Source organism: Pectinophora gossypiella, chromosome 5, assembly GCF_024362695.1.
Source record: "Pectinophora gossypiella chromosome 5, ilPecGoss1.1, whole genome shotgun sequence".
NCBI classification, from domain to species: Eukaryota; Metazoa; Arthropoda; class Insecta; order Lepidoptera; family Gelechiidae; genus Pectinophora; species Pectinophora gossypiella.
In genome coordinates, this window is record NC_065408.1 from 3556944 (window position 1) to 3565629 (window position 8686).

Consider the following 8686-nt stretch of genomic DNA (forward strand, 5'->3'; position numbering starts at 1 on the left):
CGTGTACAGTTCTACAGATTATTAATTGCATAATTATATTTATTATGAAAAAAAGCAATATTGCTATTTGACATGAATTACTTCGATGTGGCTTTTTTTGAACCCCCCTGGACTCCATAGGAATAGAGAACCAGTGCCTTACCACAGGACAATCAACTAGGTTTAGGTTGACTAATAGAGACGATGAGAAAATGATAGTCTACTAAAGAAGTCTCATTATTAACAGAGCGCGCCACTGGATGTGATCGGGTTTTATGATTCGCGATGCGCTTGATATCAGAGCGTGCGTGAGCGAGGAGTGAGTGGGGAGTAAGGGAAGACGAGCCTGAAGGTGTGTCAGTAGTGATCTAGTCTGCATTGTGAAAGTCTGTTTATCACTTTCGATAGGGCGTGATACGTTATTTGTTGTCGATGATACAACCAAATCGTATTCTGTACTGAACATAATCTCTACTTTTAGCACACTCTCGGAATGATAAGCGACTGAACGTATTCTGTACTTTAAGCACACCTCCAGAATAATGAGCGACTGAACGTATTCTCTACTTTTAGCACACTCTCGGAATGATAAGCGACTGAACCTTATACTCCACTTTTAGCACACTCTCGGAATGATAAGCGACTGAACGTATTCTCTACTTTTAGCACATCACCAGAATAATAAGCGACTGAACGTCATCTCTCCCTTTAGTACACACCCAGAATGTTAAGCGATTTAACGTATTATCTATTTTTATTACACTCACGGAATGATAAGCGGATGAACACATTCTGTTTCCAATTACTTAGGTACTAATTTCGTTTTCTTTTCCAGCTTCATGTTGCCGAAAACAAGTTAAAGTATCCAAATGAATCTAATAGTAAAAAACGCCGCAAAGAGTGCTCATAGTAAATAAATCGTCAGATAAATGTCTTAATCAATTAAACTAACATGATCAAGTATTAAACGAACTGAAAATGTATCTGTACACATACCTGCATGAATTATTAAGCCTATATAACTTGGAGAAATATTATGGAGACCAAGATTACTATTTTATAGGCGAACAGTCGGGATGTGTAAGAGGTAAGTATATAGTCTTAGGTGGGTAGATAAATATAAAGATAAATATTTTTATTGTGTATAAATTTAGGTACAGTTATAAATAATAGATGCAGTTATAGTTGCAAATTACGTCTCACTAAATCTTGCCTTTGCAGGCATATACACATTTCACACAGGCAATGAAATAACATAAGAGGGAGTGAAAACAATAAAAGAAACAAAAATCTATTAAATAATATATTCAATGGATAAGTAGGTCTATGAAATAATTATTTATTAGTTTTCATTCCAAAATTCTTTGACGTCATTAAAACATTTTGTGCAAGCCATGTCTTAAGAGCAGTTCTGAATTTGTTCATATTCGTAGTCGTAAATGACTCCGGGAGTTATTGTACAACCGAATACACTCACTACACATGATGACCGAATTTTTTGAGACAAGTTCAAATCTGTTTACTGGTTTGTGTAATTTATTTCTATATTGCTTGCGTAACGTAGATAGACATGTACCTGTGGTAGAATTATTAAAATTATTAGTAGAATTTTTAATATTTTTCTATATTTTAATATTTATTTAAGTAAGTACTATAATTATTCCAGTGTAAATAAACTTCTTTCACCATAACCCTTTACATCCGAGATAACACGATCGTGAGGGTCTGATTGCTGAAGACCAGCTAAGCTAGGATTTTTATCAGTATTTTTCTGAAGGAAAAGGTACCACTAACATTTTAACTTTGGTCGGTTATGTTATGTGTGACTGTGTATTATTGTATATATTAAAATGTAAATTATAACAAGTCACCTACAAACCTAGCAAAGATTTTGTTCCTTCGGGTGTAAAAAGTTTGGTTGCGTGGAAGGCACCGCTTTAAGCGATTATATTATTATATTTGCCTTGTATTCTGTATTAGATAACCTTTTAACTCTGTAATCGTTTCTTTCTTTGTGCAATAATATGACTGGGAATATAATTTACAAGTTGAGAACCCTCTGTGCTCCCCATTTGTCCGGCCAAGTAGTTAAATATGACATACGCAATAAGTCACGTAAAAAAAGAATAAGTAGGTATACTGTTTAGCAAGGTAAACGCGTTTTTTTTATTCGATACCAGTCCAGCTCAAAAGTAGGCATTTGTTTGCTTAAGTTTTTTCTTTCTTTTTTCGAGTTCTTTATAAAACTCGTCTTATTTTTAAAGTTAACAATCACCCTTGTGGGGAGCCGGATAAAAATGACCCCTAAAATGTTTTTTACTTTTTTGGGATTGATATAAGTACCTACATTATTTTTGGCAAGCACATTGCAGGCATGAGTCACTTGATAAATGACTGAACGAAAAAGTAAGATGATTCCGTGCTTCGCAGATCACGTGCGCACGTCAAGCCGTTGGTCGCAGCTATTTAAAAAAAAAACTATTGCAGTTTCTCACAACCTGCAAGAAGCTGCAAGAAAACCCTCGGCAAAGGGCCCTAGACGTTCTTTAAAAAAACATAATATATTTTTGCTGCCTAATATCAGTTCCCAGACGGTTAATCCCATATATGCAATCATATCTTCTAAATAATCACTAACCTTATAATAACCATTTTTACAAAATTTTTGTTTAATTCCTGTCTTAAAACGGTTCAAAAGTAAATTCTGAATGACAATGGGGACCTTATTGTTAAAACGTTTTATTGATCTTAAATGCAATCGACTGCCATGTAAAGCAAGTTTATTTTTATTCCTGATATTAACAAAGTGTTGATCACTATTTTTTTTCAAACATAATGTTTGTTTTCATGCGATTCAAATATTTTTCCTCTCAGACGCCCTGAGCCGAGGTTCGCGCCAGGCACCCTCAGGCCTGTTGCCTTAAACGTTGTGCCGGATGAGAGCGTTCAGCGCTCCCCATTTGTCCGGCCAAGTAGTTAATGCCATCTGCGGCAAATTAAATAAGTCACGTCTAAATAAAAGTTTACGTGCGGGCACAAGGACGTCGAAATTGAAGTAGTCGCTATAGCCGAAACCGGCTGGACCTCATCATCATGTTATGATTATGTGTTCCAGACTCGGCCTGAGTTTTAGTACATAATGTCAAGTGGACCCGATGACCGTGCCAAGTTCCGTCTGGTGGCCATCATTGCAGCTACTGTCATTGGAGCGGGAGTTCTGTCAATTCTGTGCGATAGATTTCGTGATACTCCGCCATCGACTGCGAAGACTTCGACTCCTGCAATGGCGAGGACAACAAGAACCAAGAAAGGAAAAGACGAGCCTTGCTATAAATCGGAGAAGCATCGCCGTGGGCCGGAGGTATGGGATTCTTATTTGTGATTTGTTCTTCTACTTCTCTCATGCGTTTTATCGACCTCATCAACCCTGATGTCAGGGTCAGGTACTATTGAACCGGCATACGCCCAGGCATGGCTCATGTAACGACTGCATACTCATTTAAGTAAATAGTGCCAACCGCCGCAGTTCCAAAGTGATCAGCCAGCAATGTCCTAGCCAAACTGGGTATCACAAAGGGATTTTTGTTTCCCCCACCGGGATTCGAACCCGGGGCCTCCGGATCGTGAGCCCAACGCTCAACCACTGGACCACGGGGGCTGTTATTATGTTTGTCGTCCATTCAGTTACTACTTACTGATGTAAGTAAGTAGTCGTTACATTATTTAGTAATTAGAATTTCATAATTTATCTTTGACCCAGTGAAATGCGCTGTAATAATGAGTCTCGTCTATTCTATCCTGGGCTGGTAGCGAATAAAATATAAATAGAACACATTCAGTCTGCTGCTTATTGTCTTATTGGCTTGCAGCGAAAACCACATAAGCGCCTTTTTGAAAAATCACATTCGAATGCGATTTCCTTCCACAAAACCTCGATTAATTTCAATTAATGGGGGACTTTCCAGAGCACGTTCTTCAAAATCAATATAGATGGCGCTGTACAGTTTTTTCTACGTTTAACCTACTAATTTCATGAACGTACAGTCATGAGCAATATAATGTACCCACTTTAGGACTCTGTCGCACTAACATATATTTGACATTTAGTGAGACTTACAATTCAATTTGTCAAAAAAGTTAATGTGACATGGTACCAAAGTGTATACATATTAATGCTCGTAACCGTACGGTCACGAATATTAATATGTATTATACTTTGAACCCATGTCACATTAACTTTTTTGACAGAAGAAGAAGATTTAATAATAAATAATTTCCATTTTGCTTTCTTTTTTTCAGATTCATATCCTTCACACGAGACTTAAGTTCCCTCCTTCGGAGGGGGACTCCAATCACAATTGCACCACAAAGAATTCTTCTTACGACAAGTGTTGACGCACGTCTGAAAAAGAAGAATTGTCACTCGTGTCAAATACGTGTCAAAATTGGAAAAATGAGCAAAATAACTAGAAATGTGATAAAATAAATATTAGACAACAATCTATATCTTAATCTTTGCATTCAAATCTAATCTTTTTGCCGTTCCGAATATGGATTTAGAAAATTGACAGTGATGTGTGATTGGTAAGTTTACAGAACCTATTACAGTGTTGTTTTGTTTATTTAGGTTTTTTAGCTCGGTGAGGTGTGGATACTTAGTTCATCCTGCGATGAATGTACCTCTGACTACCCCATTGGGATATAGCCTTGAGCTTATGACGTGTTATGTGTTTTATTTTGATTAGTCGGACATGAGAGTTAGGTTTAAATAACATACATACACATACATAAACTCACGCCTATTTCCCACCGGGGTAAGTAGAGACTATAGAATTCCATTAAAATTTGCTTCGATCCTGACACACTTCTCTTGCTTCCTCCACATTCATCAATCGCTTCATACACGCACGCCGGTTCGGAGTAGATCGTATTGAATCTTTTCTCAGGACATCTCCAATTTGGTCATCGTAAGTCCTTCTCGGTCTTCCTCTGCCAGCCCTACCATCAACTTTCGCTTTATATACCGCTTTTGCAATTATATTATCCTTCATCCGCTCTACGTGTCCAAACCAACCTAACATTCCCTTCTCAATCTTAATCACTATATCGTCTTTTACACCACATCTCTGTCTTATCACACTGTTTCTCACTCTATCACTCAATTTCACACCGCAGATGCTACGAAAAGACCTCATTTCTACGGCATTGATCCTGCTTTCATGCTAGGTTTAAATAAACAATAGGATTTCGTTTTCGGTGAGCTTCTAGCCAGAACATATGTATATACATACCTACATAAAATCTCGCCCATAATCCGTAATGCGGTGGGCAGAGCGTACAGCCACTGTAGAAAGTCCTAAGATGGATGATGAATGGGAAAATAAGACTGAGAATAACGGAATGACCAGTATCGTTGTTATATCTATTTTTATACAGGGTACAAAATGGGTCATAATATCTCGGAAACCCTAAATAATCGCTGAACATACGGGTGTTTCTGGTAGCCAATGAGCCCCTCTATTATTTAATCTTGAACGTGAACCTATAGGCCACTCTGTATATATAATTTCTGTGTACCAAGTAGCAAACATAGTGTAAATATTTAGGCAGTATGTAATCAGATCTTATTGTTGTAACCGGAAACAGTTGTTTAAATCTTGCGGCTTACTTACGCATAGGGTAGGTACTAATTTTACATTATGACCTCACTTCATTTGCAACATTGTAATGGTCGCCTCTCATTGCATTCTTTTAATAAATGTAGATTACATGTGTGGTGGTTTAGGTAATAATAAAATGGGATATACTTATAGTCGTAAGACCGAATGTCCTTTTAAAATCCAAACCCCATTGTTTAACTATTGTGTCTGGAAATCTCGGCCTTACGAGGTTAAAATAGTAAATAGGCTAGTTTCTAACTTGTCACTTTTTTTCAACTTGTCATTTTATTTTTTTAAAGAACCACTAGGGCCCTGTGCCGAGGTTTTTATTGCAGCTTCTTTTCCCCGGCTATACAGGTTGTGAGAAGCTGCAGTAGTTTTAGGCGGATGAGACGTTCGTTATGTAAAAATTGACGATTCAAAGTGTAACTATGTTACCTACTGAATAAAGGTATTTTTGATGAGAACGTACTGTACTGTCATATTTACTATACCTACACTCATATAAACTGTCGCTGCGTGATATAAGTTGGCTATGTGGATATTATTAAAAATATTCCATTCTAGATTGAAAATACCAACATAGTTAACTTTTAAAATAGTCCTCTATGTATGTGTCATAAACCGTATGGAAGTTAAGTGGCAACGTATACGTTTTTAAAATTATCTTCTATCGTGTGGGTTGTGAGGTGGATTAGCAACCTCATCAACCCTGGTGTCAGGGTTATTATTGCGCCGCCAAATACCCCTGACATGACTCACGTAACGACTACATACTTACATCAGTAAGTAGTAACCGGGACCAACGGCTTAACGTGCCTTCCGAAGCACGGATCATCTTACTTTCGGACAATCAGGTGATCAGCCTGTAATGTCCTAACCAAACTAGGGATCACAAAGTAATTTTTGTGGTATGTCCCCACCGGGATTCGAACCTGGGACCTCCGGATCGTGAGCCTAACACTCAACCAATGGACCGCGGAGGTCGTTAGAAGGTTAAATGACGGCTCTGTACAGCGCCTTCTGTTTCTTCGGGGAACTTCATATATCGACGGCGACGATGTATACTTAGTTCATATTGCGATGAATGTACCTCTGACTACCCCATTGGGATATATAGCCTTGAGCTTATGACTGCTATGTGTTCCCCACCAGCGCTGAAGAGCTAGAGAGGCAGCGACGCATCGCGGCGGCGGGCGGGCTCCCGGCGGCTGCCTCTGGAGGCTCCAGCTTCTGGATCCCCATCCTCGGAGGGTCGTTTGTCTTTTTCGGACTCCTCGGCTTCCTATACAGGTACTGGCAGACTGCCTGAGGGCCTGGTCAAGTTGTGGCCCATTCTACACTTGGAAACGTAGTAATACGCGCGTATTTAGATGCTTCGTGTGGTGTATCCATACGTCCCACTGCTGGGCACAGGCCTCCTCTCAATCAACCTGAAGTGGTATGGATCATACTCCACCACGCTGCTCCACTGCTGTTTGGTGGGGGTGTTTTTACGGCTAATAGCCGGGACCAACAGCCTAACGTGCCTTCCTAAACACGGAAACATCTTACTTTTTCAGACAGTCTGGCGATTAAAGTCTGAATGTCTTTATCAAACAAAGGACAGTCTCACAAAGTGATTTCGACAATGTCCCCATCGGGAATCGAATCCGCACCTTCAGATCGTGAGCCTGAAGCTCTAACCACCGAGGCTGGTGTAACGATATACAAATACCACCCCCACCCCCCTTGGTTTAATCTCTTGGTAGGTTTAAACCCTTGGTTGGTTTAAACCCCTGGTTTTCCCGGCTGGGACGTTGCATTCTGACCCGTTGCGATGTATGTAGGTGTAGGTGTAATCCGCCGAAAGACAACGACTCGTCGGTGCAGGTTCTACGACCTCGGGAACCTGTGGCAGCAGAAGGTGGACTTCCTATGGAAGACGGTAGTGAACGTAGCGTGTAACGCGGAAGCCATGAGCCGCAACCAGAGCCCGTGTGGTACGGAGCGCATACAGGGATCGAGACGGGTATGACTGCTTACTTTTTGTCCCACAAGTTTTAAGAACGTCTAGGGCCCTGTGCCGAGGTTATTCTTGCATGTTGATATAGAATTATGTTGCTGCCTATATTGCTTTATTTTTAACAGAATAATAATGGGTGGAAGATGTGTTGTGCCTGAGTGTAATAACAAGAGTCATCATTTATACCCAAAAACAGAGATAAGAGATGCATATGTCTGTTATCCATGAAATTAGAAAATTAACCGAAGGCATGTACAACGCAATCTATATTTTTTGGTGAACTGGAAAGTCCCTCACTGCCATGCGAATAATGGAAGAATGGTCGAGTTGGTACCTATTTTCCTACTTTAAAAGTACTTACATCTTTCTTTATCTGTTATGTACTTTGCATGTGAGATATTTGGTAGTAAAACAATACCGGCGAGCATGCATGAAGACTTTGGTGAGAATGGAGGAAGCGAAAGTGGTGTGTTAGGATCGTAGTAAGTGGAATTCTGTAATCTCTGCCTACAGGTTGTGAGAAGCTGCAGTAGTTTTAGGCGGATGAGACGTTCAGTAAAAATTGACGATTCAAAGTGTAACTATGTTACCTACTGAATAAAGATATTTTTGAATTTGAATTTGAACCCAGTGGCGGCCCTAGGGCGGTGCGAGGTGTGCCACTGCACCGGGCACCGAAATATGTGGGGTGGGGGGTGGGGGGGGGGGGGGGTTTGTGCCAAAATCAACCAAGACTGGTTCACCCTGGCCGCAAACTAACTTCATCTAGTTAGATTGCTTATACCTGGTGGCCGTTAACAACATTTTTTATTTTAAAGGGCTCAGGGGTGCCACTGAGGTCTCGCACCACCTAAATATTTTGCTAGGGCCACCCTACCCCAACGAGAAATGGGTGTGATCTTATGTGTGAAAAAAAATAATAAAAAAAAATGAAAAATGCTTTATTTACCAAAATAATTAATACATAGCGGTTGAAGTCTCTGAGTCTATGTGTGTATGAAAACAATTCCACAGACGATGGGGAATCACCAGATGACTGAAA